Source organism: Zosterops lateralis (genome assembly GCF_965231275.1).
Source record: "Zosterops lateralis genome assembly, chromosome: 3".
NCBI classification, from domain to species: Eukaryota; Metazoa; Chordata; class Aves; order Passeriformes; family Zosteropidae; genus Zosterops; species Zosterops lateralis.
Genome location: NC_139764.1, coordinates 51,656,960 through 51,678,781, shown reverse-complemented (window position 1 = coordinate 51,678,781; position 21,822 = coordinate 51,656,960). Strand labels below are relative to the sequence as shown.

The 21,822-nt window shown below is 42.5% G+C and overlaps 1 protein-coding gene across 5 annotated transcripts in view; it reads left to right on the top strand.

Moving 5' to 3' along the window:
- The window catches only part of HIVEP2 (HIVEP zinc finger 2), a 136,745-nt gene that overhangs the window by 78,255 nt on the left and 36,668 nt on the right, over positions 1 to 21,822 (top strand). For 3 of the 5 annotated variants that reach the window (XM_083856874.1, XM_083856875.1, XM_083856876.1), the window contains one exon: positions 6,161 to 6,258. The exons of the other annotated variants lie outside the window; for them this stretch is intronic. The gene's annotated coding sequence lies outside the window, so the exon portion shown is untranslated. The remainder of the gene's footprint in view (positions 1 to 6,160; positions 6,259 to 21,822) is intronic. 5 annotated transcript variants of the gene reach the window in all.

Genomic DNA, 21,822 nt, shown 5'->3' with positions numbered 1-21,822 from the left:
GCCTGCTGCTGAGATTGTCCAGCACTATGGCCATTACTCTGCCATGGGCTTGATGTTTGCAATGGTCTTCCCGTGGAGATGGAGATAGTTTTGGCAGCTCAAGTGATTGCCATGGTCTAGTGGGATACCTGCCATATTGTAGGCTACCTGTTTAGTGGCCTTAATGGCCACTTAGTTCCTCTGCCTCAGTTTCTTCATTGTGTACCTTGCTGCATTGGTTTCCCCAATGCGTGGGTGTCATAGCAGGATAGTCATTCAAAGAGAGAATTGAAGCCAAGGCCACTCAGTGTGGGAGGTTCCTCATGATGATTTTGCCAAAGTCTGTTTTGCCAGAGCATGTTTGGATCCCATAGAGCATGAGCTTTACCTAGAATCCTATCTTGGGCTTGGCTGAGATGCGATGTTTTCATTTTCCCTGCCTACTCTCGGAGGATCGCCAAATGTACTCCCATCTTCCTGCCAGCTGCCTGCACAAACAGCCCTCTTGGCAGCAGCAGGCTAGGCAAATGGGTTGAGCAATGTGTGTTTGAGGACACTGTGTCAATTGTCAGCTTGACCATTGTCTAAAAGCATCAAGCCTGGTTAGTGAGGGTGCTCGTCTCAGCTGGCAGTATCTGAACCATTTTTTGCAGTGAGGTTATGGACCTATACTTAGGGGGATGTGCTCTTGCTAATTTAGTTCCTGGCTGAAGTGAAAAAAGTAACCCAAAATCATAGTTTCAGTGGTGGCAGCAAAATAAGCTCCTGTGTACGTTGGGCTCTGAAGACAGAGGAGATAACATATCGAAGCTCCCAAGAAGAAATTAGGTTCTTGGTTTTAGTAAAGTGAATTACCTACATGTAAAGTAAACAAAGTTCATAGATGTTCCTTTTAGTTAAATTTTGTTTGGATTGCAGAGTCTGAGAGGCAATAAAACCAGCTCCACTAACACACATGCATTAGTAAATATGCCTTTTTTATTTATATAATATGTATAAATATGCATATATGGAAATATACATATATTTATGTTGATAAACATACATGTATGCACATAAATTTATTCATGTACAAATTTGAACAAATTGAATTTTTTCAAAGATTTCTTGGTGCTCTTTGCATTGAGATCTGCAATGTGGTGTTAGCAGGATACCAAAATGAGGAAAAGCTGTCTATAAAACAGATTTAAATGGGCTATCACACTCCTATTGAGGAAATAGAGGAAAACAAAAGAAGCATAAATACTGAAAAAGAAAGCAGGCTTCAAATCTGTTGCTGTTTTAATAATGAAGACAAAAATGTTTACAGCATAGAGACATTTGATTCAAAAAATAAATTATATACCTTTTACTTTGGAAGTAGTTCAAGATTTGATCTGTTAATTTTATCAAACTGGTTGTAGGAAAACATATTTCTGCAGTATCAGGAGCTGCCAGAATGACCTGGAGTTAAGAGGGCAAAGGTAGAGCTGCTTTAAGTATTTTAATTAATCCATTCAAAGATGAACACATAAAGAACACCAGTAAACTAATGGAAATTATTTTCTTCCACTTTTTCCAAATTCAATTGCATATTATATGATTGCATTTGATCAGGGCATGAACATCATTTCACAGACGATTGTCTTCTGGCATCGATCATATGAAATCAATTTAAAGTATGACATTGCTTTTACCTTCCTCATGTCAGAAGACTTTTTGCTTCTAGTCTCAGCTGCTGTAGCTGTCAAATTGTGTGTATAATAAATTGTGTTTTGTTTAGAGAGCGATAGCTGTAAAATATTGCCCATTGGAGGAAAAGTGCTGCAATTGAGATTGATGCCTGGAACTTAATGCATCATAGCTGCAATCAAGCAAATTTTAGACTTCTTAGTTCTCCCATTACAGACAGTAATTCAGAGTTCTATGGACCTTCTGTGTTCAGAAAGGAGGAAAGGAGCAAAAAGAGAAAAATGAAAAAATTAAAATATTAGAAAATTCACTCTGACTAGCTTCACACTCTCTACATATTACAGTACAGAAATTTTTATGGTCATTTATTGTGTTAAGTAAGAAAACATCTATAAAGAGAGAAGTCATGCAAGATGATTTGGAGTGGGAGATTTGCATATAGCCCCACTGTTTCGAGTTACCAGCCATGAATTCAAGTTGTTTGTTGATGCACTGCAGAAGCATGCACATTTTTCTACCCGTATTGCCTGGCTCTTCTTTAGTACAAATTATTTTGTATAATCCTAGAACCTGGCTGCAACTTAATGGTACCTTACAGAAGTGGTCAAAGTGAGGCTTTAGGTAAATCCCCAAACGATGGTAAGTTACAGTCTGTGCTGGAGTGCTATCTGCTGCTAGCCAGCTAAGGAGCAACATGGGCATGGCTTTATTTACCCTTTGTACTCTTGAAGCAATTTCACCTTTTTACTGTAGTATTTCAGAATCTTTGAATAATTAGCAGTAAAATATTATCCAGTTGCTTTCCAAAAATTATAGTTTCTGATTAAAATACACATGAGATCTCTGACTTTTTTTTTTTTTTCCTTTGGAAGGTGCACAGGAATCTCACTGTCAACCCCTTACCCTCAACTGACCTTAAAGTGTCAGTTTAACAAATACATAAGAAGTAATATAAAGCAAAAAAATTTTGTTGATCCATGACATTAATTAATTCTTATGGTCAGATGATGCTGATGTCTCTGTTACATTTTTGTTTCACCACTTAAGTTGTAGTTTCATGACTAGAAAACGATTACAGTGGTTACCAAGGCTGCTAGCAGTCTTTCGAAAGCAGATGGTGTAAAAGTCATTATCAGAGCACTTCTGACTCTGTATCCAGGTCCCATGTAAAAAGCTATTCCCAGAACATTTGAGAGGCAAAGTTCAAACTGAAAAAGCTCTTCCAAACAGTGAGACATGCTGTGATTTTCATACTCTCATTTCCCTTCTGATGAGCTTGTCTATTCATAGTCCCAATGGTTGGCAAACAACTGCAGGAGATTAGGAGAGTCATGACCAGGTATGACCAAATAGAATCACAGAATCGTTTAGGTTGGAAGTCCAGCTGTTGGCCCAGCACTGCCAAGTCCACAACTAAGCCTTGTCCCCAAGTGCCACATCTGCATGTCTTTTAAATACCTCCAGGGATGGTGACTCAACCACTGCCCTGGGCAGACTGTCCCAAGGCTTGACAACTCCTTCCACAAAGAAGTTTTTTCTAATATCCAGTCTAAACCTCCTCTGATGCAACTTTAGGTAATTTCCTTTTCCCCAATCATTTGTTAGTTGTAAGAAGAGACCTAGCAATTTCTAAGCACTAGAAAATGCTCAGCATGGTGGTTGCATTACTGTCTGTCTTTGGTGGGCAGGCATTGGAGGCACGCTCGTTTTCTTCTGCAGCAAAGGAACAAAGGATTGCTCAAATTTTTACTAATGCAGTGAAAAAAACAAATATTGTTTTACTAACCAAACAATAACTCTGGGAGCTTTAATTAGGCAGCAAAATCCTGTTTGATAACATGTGTTATCTGGGCTTGTTAGAGACTCAGCAGGTTGGCTGTTCCTTCAGACCATTTGCTAGAACCAGTGCTGCTATGAGATGCTAAGTTAGTAAGGCGATGCACTAGTACTGCCAGGACAAAACTGCTGTCCTTAACCAGATCTTGGTTTGGATAATGTTTTGCCTCCTTGTAAGTAATGATTAAGTTTCTTAAATACTCAGAAACTGATCCAGCCTGCGTTGAATGGATCAGATGCTAGAGTATTCTTTGAGGAAGAATGTTGAAGATAATGAGGTTACCACAGCAAGTGGGAAGATACTCGATCCCATCAGTTTTGAGCTAAAATAGGTTAGGGCAAAATGGAATATAGTGCTCCTCATGGATTTCAATTTAAACCCTCTCTATGAAGCTGGAGCTGTAGAGGTGTGATTTTGTTCTATAAATGACATCTTTCACTTATGGCTTTATTCTCTTTTCATGAAAGTCTTCTCTACTTCTGCCAGGGTGCTGTAAAGAGGATTGAGTGTAAATGAGAATAAAACCCCTTGCCTTTAGGTTGCAGATAAGATAAACAAGTTCGTGTAGCCAGCATCACTAAAACCAGTTTGGCCTTTGAAAATACAGTGGTATCTGCTTTAGGGCTGGAAGGTATCCATGCCACACCAGGGGGAGGATGCTATAATCCAGAATACCTCTAGGTCCTACTGAAGTATGGGAGAATAAAGACTCACAACTTCTTTATTGCTTTGCTTTGCTTTTTTGGCTGGAACATTTTTCAGGTCAATTGTAAAAGTAGTGACTGAATTACTGGCCCTGCTAAATATATAGTTTTGCCCTTGAGCAGAGCCATGCCAAGGTTTCACCAACAGATTAAAACCATATTGGACCCTGTCTGTTCAAAGGTTCAAAAGTGGTTCCTGGCTTGACACCCAGATAATTTCCTAGAAAGCTGTAGATTGGTGTGAGAAAGCGCCAGGGGCTGCAGCCAGAGCATGTGTTATTTTATATACTCAGATGCCTGTATAGACTGCTGGTGACATAGCTGGTCAATAACACATTATCATTTGCTATTTGTTTTTGTTGCTGGTAGCAAACATTGCAGGGAAAAACAGCATAAGCATATCCGTTTTATTGTCAGCCAGTTACAGGCCTGCTTTACCTTTCAGCTTTTGGCACCCTGTTTCCACTAGCTCACATCTGTGCTCTGCTAGCAGTGGAAGCACCATGTGTTGCCCACCCCACAGAGGACAGTCTTTCCCTGCTGGAAGCAGAGGGAAATTTTCTTTGGCTTCAAGGTATGGTCAGGCTGCGGGCACAAATCTGCAAGTTAGGTGTGCTAAGTTTGATTTTCCTCTCCAAGTCCTCTGACAGGCTCCTTACCATGACTTGAGTAAGCTCTTGAGGAGCACATACCTTCTTCTGCTCTGGTGACCTGATCACCTGTGCCACTCAGTGACACAGCCAGGGCAAAAGAGCAGGAGAAGGGGCAACATGAGCTGTACTTCTTGCTGGGACCCTGTGCACCTCTGGAGTGCTGCCCTGTGCAGGAGCACATCCACCTGGGATGCTCACATTTGTTTCCTACCCATTACATCACCTGAGATCTCATGTGGGTATTCAGGGAAGCCTGAAAGAAAGTGCCCTGAGCAAAATACATGCTGTGTTTGTCTGTGTGTTCACACTGGTCTTGACAAAATCAGAACAGCCAAGCCCATTGGAGTTCCTTGTCACTACAAGATCACTGAAGGTTTGTTTCCTTAGTATTTACAAGGTGGGTGTTTCAGCCAGCTCTGCTGTGTACAAATTAGATCTGAGTCTCCAGTTCCTGGTGCCTTGTCTGTATACTCCAGTAAAGGGTATTCAATAACCCACTCCCTGCAAGGTGTGAGCAGAGCAGCCTGTGGCTAACATGTCTAACACATTAATGAACATATCTCCTGGTGCTCTGTGCCTTGGGTACACATACACTCCTGCACACACGTCTACAGCACGTCTTCTGCATTTATAAAGTGCTTTCTTTGCGGTCTTTCCCAGAGTGCCATCACATGTAAAGAGAAATGTAAGGATTATGATTGTTTTTCACAGTGTATGCTAATAACTTACTTCCTAAAATGTACTAGCATCGTATGGAAACAGGAATTCCTAGAGGCGATCTCACTTTCAAAGCACAGTGCTAAATAGGAAAGAAGCAGGATGAAAGACAATCATGTTGCTCTGGTTCAATAACAGGAAAGTATTTGCATTTACTAAAAATTATGTGATCCTAAGTTAGGATTTGGGCATGATGTTTTCAAAATTAGACAGAAATTAGGGAGAACACTTGGAATGACAAGGCCTAAATGTAAAAATACTACAAAGACAACTCATGCTTTGTGTTTACCCTGCCTTTTGTATATATTGTGTTTGAAAATACATCATTGTATGCACCTACTGGCCTTGTACGTCTATTGTTTTCACTTTGACATGCATTAGTTGATGTGTATTCTAGCCCACAGCAAGTTGGAAACCACAGGAGATGTACTGATTGCTCATGCCACATTGCTCTGAAGGTAGCAAGAATGACTGTGACAATCTCTGAAGTTCTTACATTGTATTGCTGTAGCCAACACCAAAATGTTGGTTATAAAATCAAACAGCAAGCTGAATTGATCGCAGTCATTAAAAATCTTTAATATTTGTTTTCGAAATAGGTGGAAGAGAGAGTCAACAGCCATATTTGCTGGAGTAGTGAACCAAATTGCTTTGACTGGAACCATTACTCGCTTGCACCTTTGATGACAGCAGCCAGGTAGGAGAGCGAAGGAAGGGTGGTTTTGCGTGAGCTGAGGGAGCGGGTCTGAGTTTTTCATTCTCAAAAGGTTTCATGTGGAAGTCACCCACATATAAATCCTGATTATGTGTTTTGTTACAATTGAAGCCTGCTTTTGCTGAAATCAGAGACATTTCTCTTTTGGGGCAGGTTTTTGTTAATTTGGAAATGATGTCTTCACTTTGTCCACATATTTGGTCTTCCACTTTCTCTTCTCTTATGCAATTCTTGTATAAAGTACCTAGGGACCCTACTTCTTGAACTAAACAAGCAGAAAAGTGTGCTTGTAAAAATACAAGAAGATATGGTGGGTGAGATTTTTATATCTGAAATGTCTGGAGATTTTAATTTACTTTGTACTAAAATATAAGTTGATGATTTCTACTTGACAGTCTTACCATTTCAATGCACCATGGATAGTACTGTTCAAGGTTTAATTTCTCCTCTAGATGGGAACACTTGGGAACGTAGAAACTGCAGTTATGAAAGTGCTGATGTTGTTGAATGCAGTGACACCCAAGATGGCTTAAAGTTAGTGTATCCCCAACAGAGGTCTTACTTATCTTTCTGATAATTCAGAAGATAATTTATCTTGTCAAGAAAAGGTCAATTTTCAGCTTCTAATTGCAGTGCCAGGTTTATTTGGGTTGATTGACCAAGTTGGTCAATTTTCACATCCACAGTCTCAAAATCTGTGCCTGTGTGCAGTACACAGTTACTTTTGTTGCTATAGGACACCTGAAGCATTGAGAAGCTCCTGTTTTCTCATCTTCTCTCTACAGGCACATCCTTGATGGTAAAAGAAGTGTTAGCTCTTAGAATTTATTAAGACAAGCTTGAAAGAGTAAAAGGTTAAGGAAAGTTTGATCTCTCTCATTGACTTTCCTTTTTTTTTTTTTTTTTTTTTTTTAATTACCCAATATTTATCTTCAGCCATAGAAGCTAGGTGTATAAGGAAGATCCTGAACATTCTCATGAGATATCATGAGCACAGGAGAAGGTGTTCAAAGAAAACACAGAACATATGACGAGATAACCCTGCCATATTTTTCAGAATTATGTAAATAGTGTTGAGCCTATGTTTCATTCAATATATGAATTCAGTGAAAGGGGTTAAATTGAGAAGGGCAATCCCTTGAACCTTTGCTCAACCCTGGAATTGATCCAAATATTCTGCAGTCAAGGATGGTGCTATATGGGACATCTCTTCTTATGGGTCCCTTTCAAGGTCCCTGCAATGGGAGTCGTGGGTATTTCCGTTGTTCTTTTTCCCCTCTGCAGTCTCTGAGAGGAGCTGAGCTGTTTCTGCACAGCCTGGGATCAAAGTTGGGTGGGCGAGAGGGTGTGAGCTGATGGCTGTCAGCAGGGCTGTTACCCCCGCCAGAGGTCCTGTGGAATTTCTGTTTAAAGTTCAGCAGGAAAATAAACTGTCCTCATGCACCCCTGAGCTCTGCTGCCAGTTTGGAAAGCATTAACAGCGTGTGAAATTTATAAGGAGGAGTAATGGAACACTGCTGGAATATGGAAACCTGGCCATGTCCTGACTCACCAGGCAGGGTTTAAGCGGAAAACTGAGAACTTTGGTACACAAGAGTACGGCTGCCATCCTCTGAAATGGGGTTTTAGCATGCATTTTTAAATTTTGTTAGCAGGTAACTTAATGGCACTTGTGTGCATTGGGCCCTTACTGCTGTGGCTCTTGTACATGGAGAACTCTCCCCAATAATGTGTCAGCCGAGTAATAGCACACTTCTGTTTGGAACAATTGCATTTTAGAATAGATGCTCTCAATTAACATTGTTCAAACCAGTGTTATTGTAACTATGATGATATGTACCAGTACCTCGTGTGCTAAGGATATTAAGGCAAGCACTTAATACTGGTAGGGTAATAAATACGCTGTGTGAGCTAACGAAGGGCTCCCATTAAGAAATGGAAGCCTATTACTGCCTACTTTACAGGTGAAAGCTTGGAGCCTGATTCCACCACTAGGCACAGGGTGGTAGGAAGGCACGTTGTCTCCAAGGACCAAGAGCATGCAATGCTGTCAAACCAGCAGTCCCAGGCATCCTTCAGGGAATGTTTCCTGCAGCTGAGCAAGACTGCAAGCTGTGGTGTGGAGGACTAGCTGCCTTATTTTGGCTGAGAATCCTTTGAAGATACTGGTCCTGATTCTCTACTGTCTGAAACCTTTTGCTATTTATACCTGGGTAAAGTGAATGCCGAGCGAGCATAAAATACCACTATGCCAGTGCTAAAGGAGCTGTTATCCACTTTGCCCAAATATAAATGACTACACAAAGGGTGAAGCAAGTTCAAGATCTCTCTTTTTGTTGTGACATTGCCCCTAGATGCTGCTGCTCATTGCTGACAGCGTGAATAGAAGGAGGCTGAATCTTCCTGTAGGTTTGAGCTCCAGACGTGCAAACTCGGGGAACTGAGAAGGGCAATTGCTTCTGGTCCCGCTGGTAGCAGACAGAGGCAAAACATCTTTCCCATCCCGGAGGCGGCCGAGCAGGGTGTCTGGACAGCAAATCCTTTGGTCAGTTCCCTGAGCAGCCTGTGCCGGGGGGCGGATGGGACACGAGACGGTCCAGAGGAGGCAGAAACGGGCACTGCGCTCTGCAGCCTCCCGGCGGCTCCGGCGGGGGCTGGCGGGGTGTGGAGGGAGAATCCCTTGCCCGGCACAGCTGCTGTGGCAGCCCTGGCCCCTCTGCGGGCCGGCCCTCGGCTCCTGGCCATTCCAGAGCGTCCCCATACCCCAAAACCGAGCCCAACCCCCGGAGCCATCAGAGTCAGCGCTTGTTTAATGAAATCTAACAACTTCATTCCCCCCCACCACACACACACACACACTGACTTCCCCCCTTTTGGAAGGACACGGTCCTTGACATCCTCTGGCACCGCGAGCTGCTGCTTTCAAACCAGAGCAGAGACAGATAAGGAGATCGTGAAGGAGAAATTTGGCGTTGCGAGTTATAAAACCGAATCCTCAAAAAACCCGCGTACTTTTGGCAGTATTTCATGTCTTGTAAATAGAACCCATTTATATTCATGCGTATTTTAAGCAGAATATAGCGTACTGCGATTTCTGCCATCTAAGCAGATATCTTGGTAGAGTAATTTAAAAACAGAGCTGGTTTTTTTTTTTTTTTTTTTTTTTTTTTTTTTTTTTTCCCGTAGCCAGCACTGCACCACCTAAATAACAGGGCCAGCATTCTGTGTTAGGCATCCTGGCCCAGGGGCTCCCAGGTGTCCGTGTACCTGCTGAAGGCAATGCAGGAGCTCAGGAGGTAACCCAGCACAGGGCGAGGGCATCAGTGGCTGCCTCTCCCTGAGCAGGGCTGTGCGGGGATGGTGTGCTGCACTGCACACTGCTGTGCCACAGATACTTTTAAGAAGCAAGACATGCAAATGGTCTTGAAATACAGGCAGCTGGAAGGATTCTTTATAATACCTAGATTAACCTCTATATGTTTCATTTCTTTATAATTCTGCAAGTACCCTACTTTTTGCTGGGGGTCATAACAGCATGAACACTAGAACACTGAACCCCCCTCACTTGATGATATTAATTTTATTTAACTTCCAAGACATACATATACCTGTTTGCATCTGTATTTCCTTCTGTCTAAAAATACCTTAAGATAGATTTGAGGCTTACAGCTTCAATTAAGACATGGAGTGAACAATTGCAATTTCAAATCTGCCAGTGACACATATGCAGAATTGTTGCTACATACCATGCTGTAGTAACCCTAAATAATTTCAAAATATAAGCAGGACCCTATACCACAATGTCAGTCTTTAAAAGCAATTCTATGAACCTTGCTGTGTTCTAAACAAAATTTGAAGAATTTTCAATTTTGAAAAATTACAGTCCAGTTAGTGCCCTGTGCAAGTCCCTGTGAGTGGAGTCTCACAGTGCCCTGTGAGTGGAGTCTCTTGCTCGCTGACACTTTGCTAAAAAGTTCTGAGACTGCAAAGTTTCAGCTGGTTGGGAAGCTCAGATCCACATTAGCAGTTACCTCCAGATGGCTGCACTTTCATTTGGTACTAAGCCTTCTAGCATCTCAGTGTTTGCATGTTTGGGATGGTGATGTGTACTGTTCCACTTGTTTTTGCCAGAAAATGTAAGGGCATTGTATGATAAGTTTTGACACATGGTATAGCTCAAGGAAGAGGTGAGAAAGAGAGTGTGGGGAGAGAGAAGGGACATGGAAAAGAGGAGGACGGGAAAAGAAAGGAATAAGAAAGTGTAGCAAGAGAAATTTTTGTCAGTGTAATGAATGCAGCCTGACTGGCAAATACAATCTGACTGCAAGTTGTGAATTTCATTGAATTTGATCCAAGAAAGGCACAGCTGAGCAATCTGCAGGAAGCAATCTTTTCCTAGAAGTATGCAGCTCCAAACTGTACAAATTCTTCCATTGGTCATAAAATGTCTGTCTGCCACTGAACATGTGCAATCAGATACTTTTGGAGAGAAAGTGTTGTACTGAAACAGTCAAATGAAGAATAACAAAAATATCACTAAATGTAGAGTTTTGAAAGAAGAAAACCTATATAATTTGAAGTTGGCCAACGAAACCTTAGTGATAAGGACAGTTAATCATTCTGGTGCAGCTGTTTCCTGACATTTCTGCAAAATGTTGTGGAAAAATTAATGAAGGTTTGTTCAGTAATGGTTTCAAGCTTGGCTAGTGGAAAATATGACAGTATTTCCATCGTCAATTAAGAACAAGTAAGGCCTTTTTTTTCCGTAGGGGAAGTGGTATGCAGTTTGTACTTCACAGGAAACTGTAGACTTCAGAGCAGCTGTGTGATAGTAACAGGTATGCAGAGAATATGGAGAAAGGCCCAGGCCCTCTTCTCTTATCACATGTGCTTCAGTGTAGTAGACATAGCTCTGTTCTCTACTGGAAATGCAGGATACTTACGCTATCTAGCATGTGGGGTATTCCTTCAAGTGTCTGGCTCTGAAAATAAATGCCCTTCTTGACACTTCAGTAGCAAAGCTTGCATTAATAAGGCTTTCATTGCAGTTTTATTACTGTGACATCAGAAAAGGCTCTCTTCAGGTAGAGAGACACAGGATTTTTTTTGCCTGTCTCTGAAATTCAAGTTACTTGCAATTCAGCCTTGGGGTGTCTGTTTGTCGTGGCCGTGCAGCGTGCCTGGGTGAGCACACCTGGTTGCTGTGCTGCCTTGCTGCAGAGCAGCACTGGGGCTAGAAGGGAACTCACTGGCCCTGTGTGCAGCATGGGCATGGGCTGTGTGTGCCAACTCGATGTCATGAGTGTGTATGTGGTGTTGCAGACAGCCAAGGAAGCATGGCCAGGGGCTGCATTCTTGTTGCAGATCAACATAGCTGAAGGTCACTGTAGCAGCTGAGCAGTGGCCTTTGTCCACTTCTTCACCTTGTGGCCCTCAGCCCCTGGCAGGCAGCCAGCTGCTGAAGCCTCCTCCGATGGCACCTTGGGGCTCTGGCTCCTGCTAAAGCTCCACTGTGCTTGAGCTTCTCAAGCCCAACTCAGTTTGGGCTTGATCCAAACTTGATCAGCTGGATCCTCTCTGCACTTGAATAGGCTGTATGAGGCAGAAGGCCATCAGGAAAGAGACAGTTTCACTCTTTAGAATAAATTGTGAAGACCAGTCCCGTACAGCCAGTAGAATTAACTTTACTCAAATTTACCTAGAGGGTTCTAAATTTTATTTTGCGTTAAAAATGCATTAGTGTGAAATGTTCAGGTCTGGTACAGAAACACTTTAAATCACTGCAAATGTTCTGGTGAATGATTTAGGTGCTCAGTACCTTTCTAGTACCTTTCTGGACTGTGAGGTTTTGTACAAGCCTGCCTCCTGTAGTACGTTTTTTCTTCCTCTGACTTTCTGAGATACTTTGAGTCCTACCATAAATACAATTTCTAGCCTGTTTACACAGTATGATGATTCATGCTAAAGTGGTGGATAGAAGATGCATTATAATGAATGGTTTATGCTTTCCTAATATCACTCTGTAAAGGCAACACTTACTCAATGCTCCTGCAAATTTAGAAGAGGCTTAGCAAGCTTGCTAAAAATGTTTGTCTTGCTCTCTGTAATGGTGGCTGTAGAGTCTATAGTTGTCATTGACAGGTTTAAGCCAGTGTAAAACAGTTAATAATGACCGACTTATATCCATGATTTGTGACCATTCACATAAGCACATAAAAGTCAGCACCAAGTTCTCTCTCCCTGATGCAGTCCACTGTGAGAAGTTTCATTTAAAATTCTCCCAAGCCTGCAATCTCTAATGCAGGTAAACCTGTTGCTGGAGTCAGTGACAGCTTTACCAGTATCAGAGTTATCAGAGCATTAGAGACAGCTCAGTAAGAGCCTCTAGTTAGTCTTGATTTGGGACATAAAAAGATAATTCCTGCAAGCACCCCATGCATGCTGCCACTGCAGTCAATATACTCTCATGCCTGCAGTGGGACTGCTTGTGTGCTGCAGGGTGTGCTCGGGAGTAAGGGAAAGACGAGGGCTTTGCTTTTGCATTTTATTTGATGTGGGAAATCTGAGGGTGCTGGGTCAAACATGAGCTGCTTTTAAAAGTCTCAGCATGAGGGCTGTGCCTACAGCTGCTTAGGAATTTCCCATAAAAACAATTTGTCAATTGAAAGCGGAATTTCCACAAGAACAAGTTTTCCACTGGAAAATTTCCATATTGCTATTTTTATTTTTTTGTTTTCCCATGGAAATCTCCGAATTAAATACTTCCCTTTAAGTCACTTTACTCCATGAAGAAGACCTTTGTTTAGCTGATCTGAGCTAAAATGGTTTCAGTTGGCATTAAGTTGCATTTGCCTGTTATGTCTCTCATCTCATTATGAATGGCAGTACAAACATTTTATTCTTAAGAAGTTCCTGTGGGCAGATCACCTTGACAGTCTTCATGTCCCACACTGGGTTGTAGTCACTTGTGTGAAAAAGTCCACTCACTACTGAAAAAGCAATGCCAAAGCAAAACAAATTCTAAAAAAGAGGCCCCAAGCCCTGGGAAACCAGAGGAGCCTTGTTCATCTGTGAGGTTGTGTCTTTGCTGTTTAAATTCAGTTTCCCAAAATTTTGGGTATATTTTACTGGTTATTTAAAATGTCTGTGGGAGTTGTGAAACACTTGGACTCCATTTGATATTAATGAGGAATAAAAAGTATGTTTAAGTGATTGTAAAGTTGACTAAGATCACACTATCAAGACGAAGGACTTTCACTTGGCGTGTTTTAATTCCTACCCTGACAACCCCTACTGAGGGCAGCTGGGTAATGGCTGAGACATTACTGGAAGTGACTGGACACCTGGTGCTGAGCATATGGGAAGGGGGGAGAATGCTGATGACACCAGGGTGTTCATCGTATGACACAGTGGCCTCTTACGGATGAATATCAAAAAAGGATGAATACCACTTTTACTTTTTAAGCTAGCAGTTTGAATAGCACCAGCGTTTGTGGTAGGTGTTGGGTTGTCCTTGTGGTACTGATTTCTATGAACTTTTTTCTTTGTCTTGCTATCTCTCATAGCAGTTCTTCTTTCTGTTCTCATTGACACATGGAGCAAGTTCTAGTCACAGCAGTAAAACTTTGGTTATATGGCATGGTGGCAGTTTTGGTGATCGTGACTGGGGGCACACACAGAATAGTAGCCCCTGTTGTCCCCGAGGGAAATGTCTCCCAGGAGGAAATGGGCTGTATCAGAAAGTGAACTGTGTGACAGCCACTGCACCAGAGGAAGCTCACTATCTACATGAGCCTGAAGGCAGGTGCAGATTTTTTCACCTGGTGCACACAGGAAGCAGCATGGCCAATGTCTGACTTTCCTTCAGGCAGCCTCCCCTGTGCTCCTCAGAAAGGCATGGGAGTTGTGGTTAAACATTACAATCTAACCTTTTACTTGCTCACAGACTGGATAGGGGCTAAGTAACTTGAAGCCATTAGGTCGGTTTTAGGTATCTCTTCCACTGGATGAAGGGCAGTTGACTCTCAATCATGTCTTCCAAATGAATGACCCAGAGTGAAAATCCTGGGCTACCTTTACCTACAGAAAAGCGTGGTGCCAGCACACATCTAAAGGATCCTCCTCTGTCCCTTTTTCTGCACCTCTCATAGGATTCTCTGGAGTTCCCATTCCCTCTTACTCTGTCACTGGTTTGTTTCGACCCTCATAATATTCACTGGGCAGCCTGAATTAGATTTCTGAATGCTGACTGTTTGATCTGAATCACCTTCTTTCTGAGAGGATAGGGCTGACAGTTTATGGAGAACTTGTTTGATTGTGAAATCAGGAAGGATTTTTGAGAGCTGCCTTAGTCATTTATCCTGCCAGCATCCCCATTCTTACCAGATGGTGCTGGGAACTCTCCCAGCCCCAAAACCTTCTGCTTCCCCACTGCTTAGCTGCCCCAGGGGTGCTGAAGACAAAAGTTACAGGTCTGAGTAGAAAGAGGAGGGGACACATAAGGACTGGTCATTAATTCTTTATTTAAATATGTCAACAGCTGCCTTTAGGTGATACCAACATAAGTTGCTGGCATTCAAGGAAACATCAAATAGGCCTTTTATACTAGGCAAAGTATAGAAGCAAACAGCAAAGACCTAATTGTACCAAAAAGCTCAGCACTGTTTCAAAGAGCACAATGTATCTCCACCATTTCCACCTGTGTGTTGTTCTGTGGGAAAAACAATACAGCCCCACTCTTGTAGTCCCCTATACTAAAACAGAAGGCTTTCTTCAAGTATAACTGAAACTGGAGTTTTCATTCACCTGTTAGAATTTGAGGACTAACTGAAGGAATGATCACAGCAATTATTCACTGTTTGGCAAATGGGCAAAACCTACATTTGTGACAATCAGTTGTATTTCACAGTTGCATTGCAAAGGCCTTGGTTCTAAATATAAGATAGGCAGAAATTGTTCTGTTTAGTATGTCCTAAAATTATCCAGCGCAGAAATACTTTAAGGAAGTGCAAAAATGAATTCTCAATTTTTCAAAAGGCAGCTTAAAGGGGAAGGCATGCTGATGTGGAAGTATTGAATAAATGCCATCTCGGTAAGAATTTTACCAAATGCAGGGAAAGCCATACGTGTCCTGTCCTTGTTATAAGATTTATGGAGAAAATACTCCCACTCAGATAGAAATTCACTGTAAACAGCTCTCTTGCTGTTAGAGTTGATGTACTTTTGAAGATGCAGTGGCTCTTAGAAGGAAAAGAGCATGTTGTGCAATAATGTGACCTTACGTTGCATAGACACTTCCAGTTTTGGAATGTGAAATGTCTGAAACTGGGAGTGGGTGGACAAGAGGTGGAGCCAGGCAGGAGCCTGGGTGGCTGCGTTTCTGAGAAACTCTCTTCTCCTGGTGAGCACTGCTAATTCACCCAGCACACGGCTAAAGCCCTGAATAGTGCTGAGTTGAACCACTAAACAGTATCAAGTTTCAAATGGACATGGAGCTATAGGGGGATATTTTGGAAGTTAATTGTATAAAACCTCATTGAAAACAAGGCTGAATTCTTTCAGACCTGAAACAACCTCCCAAAATGCGTCAGAGACTCTTGATGCTGCAGCGAGGTCAGCTTCCCTGCCCCCCTACCTGTGAGTCAGGACAATTCTATTATAGGAAGCTTTTATTGGAGGCTCTCGATAGAGAGGTAGACAACGTGCAGATAGTGAGGACACAGTTGGACAGAGTTTGGATCCTGTGCCTGCATAAGTGGTCACCAACAGGCAACCAACAGGTCAGAAGAGCATTTTTTCTGGAGAACAGTGGGATACTAAGGAAAGAATAGTATTTGAGCAAGAGGTAGGTTCGACTGATTTCACCTTCTGTCTAATTAAAACTTGGATTCAGAGTCGACTCAAGCTGGCATTGTATCGATTTCTCAAAGGGGACAAAGGCTAGGTCTCTTGTGGGCTTAATGCCCTCAGTGCTTGTCTGCAGTTCCTTCCTTGTTTACTTTTGCTGAAAATCACAGAAAAATAATTTTAGAGCAGCTCAGTTCACTGTAGAGAGAAAAAGAAGACTAAGGAGGAAACAGAATATATTTGACAGGTGGGAATTTCAGAGGTGTTATCTTGATTTTCAGTCAAGGCAGACACTTTTCAAAATAGAAACTTCCTGTGGGGTAGTCACCCACTTACTCTTTCCTTTCCTCTAAATTCAGACCTGCTCATGGGTGGATCAACACTACTGGGACTTAAAAATATCTGTGAGCAATGCTGCCCTATTTATATTAGCATACCTTTAACTTTTTCCTTGTCTGTTATTGCTGTTATTACCTGGACTGCTCTGGCAGAGTGTTAACATAGATGAAATTCCTGCAACAAGCAGTATTTTGACAACTTGGAGCTGTGGTTTTAGATGTGCTCCTCTTTTAATGCTGGCAGATACTCTGTGCTTCCTGGACTCACTGCTACTGGAGAAGAAGTATCTTACAGCAGTCTGTGATTAAAAGGATACCTCTAGAAATAATTTACTCTGTGAGGACTTTTGTTATTTCTATGTGGGATTGCTGGCAGCAGGTAAGAGATCCTGGAAACCAGCTGTAGTTATTTAATTCATGACCTGTCAGAAAAGAAGGTTTTGGGTTCCACTCTTGATGAGCACCTTGAGTGAAAAGCAGAGCATGCAAAGGGCTGACCTACCTGAGCCCTCAGCACAATGGGTAGTTTTGCATTTGAGTGATTTTTCCTAAGAGTGCCCCATGTGGAGTTTTCTGCTTTATTGAAGGCTTGTGTTGTACTGGTTTGATCCACTTTTCATTTCACTGGTGGAATATTTCTATTAACTTTCCCACAAGCTGATTCAAACTGCATAAAAAGGGGAAAAAAGGAAAAGATTCAGATTTGAATCCATGGGTGGTGCATTTTATGAGCAACTTCATCAAGGCTTTGTTCCTAGAGGCGTAAACAACCTTTTCCTTAAAAAATGGAAAACAACTGGATGCACTTCTGGTGTCCCTCTGAGTGGCAACCATTTATTAGTAAACACTCAGGCAAATGGATCTCTTTATGCAGGTGTGTCTGAGCCCGTATGTGGACCTATTCACATGTGGAGGTTGAGTTGGAGAAAATAAGGTGCTTTTGGTAGACTTGCTGAGGCAGTTATCTGCCTGAGAATATGTTTGAGTTTTTCATTCAGAAAGTTTTAAGTCTAAAGATGGTTGTGATGGAGAAGAACTACTTAAAAGCATAAAGCAAGGCTGTGGTTTATGTGAGCTTTATGATGAGGAGGGAGTGCACAGGCAAACCTGAGCAGAGCAGTGTGGTCTCCCAAAAGGGTGTAGAACTGCCCCAAGCAGGGGATGCCCCTGGGCATTTTGATGACACTAGCTGCCACATTCCCCTTTAGTGTGATTCAGCAAATTATTTCCCTGTTGGATAAGATGGAAGTAAGCTTCCTTTGCCATCTGCCTGGCTGTCTGCTGTCCAAACCTGCTCTAACCAGTCAGCAGGAAATGTGAGTGCCTTTGACCTCCTCTGGCCCTTTTCTGGCCTTCCTCTGCCCTTTGCTCTTTCTGGCAAGGTCCTGTTGCAGTTAGACTTCAGGATAGCAGCCTAAGTGCCAGCATATTCCATCTGTCATGTGAAACTGCAGTTTGGCTCACATCAGTTCTGTTCTTTTTCTAAGCAGTTTATACTGAACATAAAAGTTCATATCCTATCTTATGATGAGATTTGACATCCTTGAACAGATCAAGGAGAAAAATGAATTGTTACCCCAAAGGAAGTTGAGAAGAAAAATATCAGAGCGATATTGCTTTTTTGCTTTTAAGTTTTGCTGATCAGAAATCAGAGGCAGAATTTTGGATCAAACATCCGTAGCGATTTTGCAATCAAATATTCCCAGCTTGTGAAGATGCAAACAGCAGCTCCTCCAGCTTGCTCTAATGAACCAGCAGCTCTTTGTTGATGCTAGCAAAGCAATTAGGCTCCCTCTTACTCAGTTGCATCTGAGCAATTTGGTTTATTTTACTCAGGCAGGCCTCACCAATCCACAATTAAAGTGGCATTTTCATCTCATGCTTAGGGGTTGAGAGAACACTTTTGAAGGTCTTAGTTCCTCTGATGAACTTGGGAGAGGAACAAAATCAAACAAGTTTTTTGTGGCAGGAGTTGGGTCGTGACAGAGACAGTTGGCTACTTCATTATAGCAAAGGCGTAGGTGGCCTTTCTCATGTTTTGAGATCCAAGAGAGGAGTTCTGACTTGACTGACATCTTTGAGTGGAGTCAATCCTTTGCAGAAGGAGGGTCGGGTCAGCTGTGCCATATGCAGCATGCGCTGACAGTGAGCTCTTTCCTCTCAGCTGCTTTGAAGTTACAGTCTCTATCTTTCTGGCAGGATCAGATCCAAGTGGTGAGATGGCCCTGAGTTCGAGCAACTTAAAATGTCTGTAATTTTTTGCACCTGTTTGATTGTGGTATTTATAGCTCATTTTTACCCATGCTCTCTTTTCAGTGTAACAGTTACCAGCAGACTTCTGTGCTGGTAGTGGTTCTACTCTGAAGGAAAGGCTGGATGTAATTTGAAGGATCATTAGGGTGAGATCAGCTCTTGAAACCCGAGTCAAGTTAATGATGAAACCTGAGTTTTGTTAATAATACATTGTAATTATTACTCCCAGCAGGGCAGATACCTCATATTTCTCATCTTTTTAGCTCGAGGATCGTAGTTACTGTGGTCTTGTTCAACTTGTCGGCTGTGCCACCCCTTGCTTGGGTCTACAAGAGGAAAATACCTGGTCTCCACCATCAGATTTTCACTTGAGCTTTCCCAGGTAGAGCAGTGTCTCTGCAGATGTCAGTGCATTACACAAGCTGGGGTGCAGAGGGGCCAGGAGGAGGATATATGATCAACAGATGAAACAGCAGAACTTGAATAATAAAAGACACCTAATTGGATGTGCCCTTTTGCCCAGCAACAAGGACATATGTCAGTGCACAGAAGGCACCAGGCCCTGTGACAGCCTGCTCCCACCTGCTACAGGTCTTCCTGAGGACAAAATTGCATTAGGAGCTGAGCCATTTGCCTGCTGCAATAAAGCATTAATCCTAACCCTTTGTAGACTGCATCTATGCTTGCACCTCCGAGATGCTGGGCCAGATTGGAGAGGTGACATAAATCATGGTGTGTGCTTTATGTGATGGTGAGTGGGAGGGGAGTGCACACGGGGGAAAATGACACCGTGCAGGGGCGTGAGAGAGAAGGCTGTGGCAGGAAAAGCATCCTGCAGCAGGATATAGGAAGATGTGAGATAGTGCAGACTCTATTCAATGCCGTATTTCCTTACTGCCTCCCATAGCTCCTGTTGCAGCCTCCCCTGCTGTCCTGTGCTGGTGCCCACTGCCTCCATTTCCCCATGGTGGAGGGGTGTGCTTCAACCAACTGTAGGCTTTCATTGTGTGGGAAATGCCATTGTGGAGCTGCTGTCCCATGTGAAGTGCAGGACACCACTATATCCAGTGTCCCATCCCACCTGTGCCATCTGTTTGTGAAGGTGTGAGTTAGGGACTTACTTTAGGACAAGATGAAGTGGCCTTAAGTTGCACCAGGAGAGGTTTAGCTGGGGTGTTAGGAAAACTTTCTTCATAGAGAGGTTGGTCAAGCAATGGAACAGGCTGCTCAGGGAAGCGGTGGAGTCACCATCCTGGACGTATTTAAAGTCTTGTAGATGTGGCACTTTGGGACACAGTTTAGTTGCGGACTTAACAGTTTGAGTTCAATGATATTAAAGGTCTTTTCCAATTTAAATGATTCCATAATTCTACATTTGGGACAAGAGGGTTCCAACACCCATAGTTTAAACACTGGACAAAGGAGAAAGCCTATAGCAGGAACTTACCAAAAAGAAGACTTCATTCTATGATTTTGGGATTTCAGTGTATTCTACAAAATTTTGGAAAATACAATGTTATAGTAAGTGTTATGTTTTCGTAAGTGTATGGTGAAAATAATTTTTAATTTTTCTAATCCACTTTTCTGCAGTCTTCTTAGTTCAATCTTCTCCTTTGTACATGTTTCTTTAAATGGGTGCAATCTTAAAAAGATTGGCAATATATTACTGGTACTTAAACAGAATTTCTACTCCGAATCTGAATGGGGAGATAGGCTGAGGTTGTGATCACTTTGCTTTTAAATTTGTAACTTAAGATCCTCAAAGTGGTTGAGGGTGTGCGGTCCTGTCTCCTATTAACTTTATGGAAATGTACTGCCTGAATATGGTCTTCAGTATTTAAGCCTACTAGTAATTATTTTTACATCCATATTTCCTTTAATATAATAACATTTCTTCTTCATTTCAGATGAAAATTAAATTGTCTGAAGAATAGTATCATCAACTGATTTGTCTTGCATCATCATGTTTATCTATTCTAGTAAAAAAATCAGTGATTATTAAATTTACTGCTAAGGCAAAGAATGAAAAGACAAAACTATGATGCTGCTCAAGGAGTACTCTTGCATCAGTGGGAATTAATCACACCATATCAAAAAAACCCCATGGTCTCTATTTCCCACTGGAGCTAATGTTAAAAATTTAATCTTATTAACTTCAATTGCTTTCTGCTTAATGCTAAAATCAGAGGAAAATAAAAATTCTAATGTCAGAATAATCATTTGGATTGAATCTTGCATGTGAAGTTGGCAATATGTTACAGCAGGCTTTTTTCCCTGTTGTAAATGAGAGAAAAGGTCTGGTAAAAACCTGCGTGTTTTTGTTTAGCCCAGCAGAAGTGATGGGTGGTGTATGGAGGCACACAGGAAGGCTGCAAAATAATGAAACAAACCCCTCTTATGCACATCAGCCAAACAAATCATGATATCAAACAGAAAAAGCAAAATTGTGGGAAAGACCATTTCCTTGCACAGCTCATGCAGAGCACTAGTCAGCACTAGGAATTTGCCGTGAGTGTGGCTTCCAGGCGTGGTATTGCAGTCACAGGCTTTAAATAGCTGCAGATGTTCTGATTGTGGGGACTGTCCCTTCCCTCCCTTTGAGAAGCAGGGAATGAAGTGCATGGCCTGTGCAGGAGCACAGAGTTTCCCTGGAAGGAATCTTGGCTGAACATCTCTGAGCCCCTCATCTGAGTGAAGCTGTGGCTCATCTATTGCAGTCAAACCCACGGGAGGCTCAGGGCTCCTGTCAGGATGAGGAGTGGGATGGTCCATGTGGCGGCTCAACTAAGGCTGGCCAGCACCAACAGTAGGTCCAGCCCTCCTGTTCCTGCCAAGGGGTGGCCCTTTGGCTGCAGCCTGAAGTGGGTAACTGATGTTTCCCTTCCTGGCAGGTCCTTCGTGCCGGGGAAGGGCTGTGCACCGGCCCAGGGCAGGTGGGGTCTGCAGGACTGGGCTGTGGGAGAGCCACTGTGTCCCACTGCTGCTGGCTGGGCACAGCCACACTCCAGGGCATGGGACCTGCCCCCTGCCTTCACCTCCTGCTGCTTCCCAGAGTTTGCTGGTACAGCTCTGGTTTTGCCTCTGAATCTATTCCCATAGTCCGAGGGGC